Here is a 2,786-nt window from a genome sequence, read left to right on the forward strand (position 1 = left end):
ACTTTCAATATTCTCCTCCAACACCATAACTCAAAAGCATCAATTCTTCTACGGTCTTCCTTATTCACTGTCCAGCTTTCGCATGCATATGAAGTTATTGCAAATATCATGGCTTGGGTCAGACACACCTTAGTCTTCAAGCTGACATCTTTGCTCTTCAACACTTTAAAAAGGTTTTGTGCAGCAAATTTGCCTAATGCAATATGTCGTCTGATTTCTTGACTGCTGCTTCAATGAGTGTTGATAGTTGATCCAAGAAGAATGAAGTCCTTGACAATGTCAATCTTTTCTCCTGAATTGGAGAGAATTATTCTCTCAATAATAGATTGTTGTTCTAGCATACTACTATTGAGAGAATAAATCTCACCAATTCAGGCTTCCATTCTTGAATGTGATCCTTTGTTCTTTCAGTATATTGACAATTTCTGAAAGGTTAATATTAATCTTCATGATTTCTAATTACAGATTTAATATTGTTTCAAAAATTGCATGCACTTTATCTACTTGTTCTTGTAGTGTTTTCCTAAAATCTTTGAAATCTTTTTCTGTGTTCTCATTCCTTTCCTTAGTTTTTCTGTTAGGTCTTTGAAGGTTCTCACATATCATTTTTTGAATTCTTTTTCAGTTAGTTCCATTGCCTTTTCTTATTTAGAAATGTTTTATGGCTCTGTACCTTGGTCATTTGTTGAATCATTGCCTCTTGTTTCTTTGTGTGAGCTAAAGTTGTCTGTTGTCTCCAGGACATTGTGGTGTTATATATGTATTTAATTTATGATTATACTTTGATGTATTCTTAGACTTTCACCAACTGTCTCCCATGGATGTAGTTAGAGATTGGAAGTGTGTGCACCATTTTCCATTCTCTGTCCATGCATCTCAGTTTAGGGTGTATTTGGCTGGTGTTGGCTCCTGTCTATTTTTGATGAAGCGGTAAAGGAGGTAATATTGGTTCTTGCCTAGTAGGTGGTGCTGAAAAGGTATGGTTATTGTTGGGCTATATGAACACATTTATGTCTCTTTTAGAGTGGGAGATACAAGAAACCATCTCACACACATACACACAAGAAAATAAAGCAGAATATACAAACAAACAACTAACAACAACAACAAAAAACAATAAAGGGGAAAAAGAAATAAAAACAGGTAGTAACCTGATAAAAAGAATATAATAATGAAAATGAGAACATAGGGACAGGAAAATGGAGCATAGAAAAGAAAAATAAGACAATACAACAGTAAGTTAAAAAAAAAAATAGAGAAACAGGAAGAGGTAAGATGAAAATACAATACATAATAATAATAAAGATCAAAAAGAAAAAGAAGAAGAAGATGGAAAAGGGGCAACAGAAGAAAAGAAGGAAAAACAAATGAAAACATAGAAAGGACAAAATTAAAGGGAATGAAAAGAAAAGATGAAAGAATAAACAAACAAAAGCAAAGAAACAACAATAGGTAAAAAACAAACCAAATAAAAAAACCAGGGCAGTGGTTAGACCTGAAGAAAAGCAAACACTGGGAAGGGGGAAAACTCCTGTCAGCCAAGGAGTCATGAGGTGGGTGCATGAGGGATGTGACTTTGGAGTTCCTGGCCCTATATGGAGTTCCTATAGGCCTAGGTATTATCTCTGCTCAGCACACTCAATCCAGAAGTAGTCCATTGAAGGACTTTGATCGAGCTAGTTTCAGTGTCTGTTAGGACTACAGGTATCCTTGAGCAGGTGGCTGGTTATACAGGTTTCCACTAGACTACTGCTGGTCTGTTGGTTTTGCAGGTTCTGCAGGACTGGAACTGAGTCCTCCTGTATCAAGGCCCAAAGTGATATAGCCACCCCCCACCTCACACTAGTGTAGTTCCCAACCATGCAGCTCAGAACTCCTAGAGAGCAATATTTGCACTTGTGGTATATGAGGGTGGGAGCTAGCCACACCATTGGTCATCAGGGGAGCGCAAGAAAAAGAAGGAATCACACCTTTTCCATCACCTGCATAAATATGCTCTGCTAGGACACCTTTAATTCTCAATTCCCTTAAATTCACAAAAGTTCAAGATGGTTACACCACATCTGACTGGCCAGTCACTTGTCAGTCTCCCTCTCTTGCCATCTCTGCTCAGCTTCTCCTCTTTGCAAGCACTCAATCCACTTTTCTAACCTTTCCTTTGAAGTTCAACATTCCAGGATTTTAACTTGTGTCGGTTTCATTTTGTCTCGTATCTTTGTTCTTAAATTATTCTTCAATGAGTATTTTATTTTATGAGATTTTATGATTGAATTGAGTGCTGAAACAGTGAGAGTAGAAAAAACTGTGCAGGAAATTGAAACTGTCTGCAAATTACAGGTACATTTTTGTTAAGTATATATCAGCATGGAGGAACTCTCTATTGACAAAAAGTTTAAGTGTTGAGTTGCTAATTGAAAGGTCCACAGTTAGTTCTATCCCACTTAGCCACTTAGAGAAAGATCTGGCAATCTACTTTTGTAAAGATTACAACTGAGAAGACAATATGGGGCAAATGTACGCTGTTATATGTGGTTGCTATGAAAGATGTTTACCAATGCTTTATTGACTACGCAAAGGCTTTCAATTGTGTGGATCATGACAAGCTATGGACAACATTGCGAAGTATGAATATTCCAAAACACTTAATTGTACTCATGAGGAATCTGTACCTGGACCAAGAAGCAGTTGTTTGAACAGAGCATGGGAACACTGAATGTTTTAAAATTAAGGAAGGTGTGAGACAAGGTTGTGTTCTTTCACCATACTTATTCAACCTGTATGATGAG

This window comes from Chrysochloris asiatica, unplaced genomic scaffold (assembly GCF_000296735.1).
Source record: "Chrysochloris asiatica unplaced genomic scaffold, ChrAsi1.0 scaffold00022, whole genome shotgun sequence".
In the NCBI taxonomy this organism is placed as follows: Eukaryota; Metazoa; Chordata; class Mammalia; order Afrosoricida; family Chrysochloridae; genus Chrysochloris; species Chrysochloris asiatica.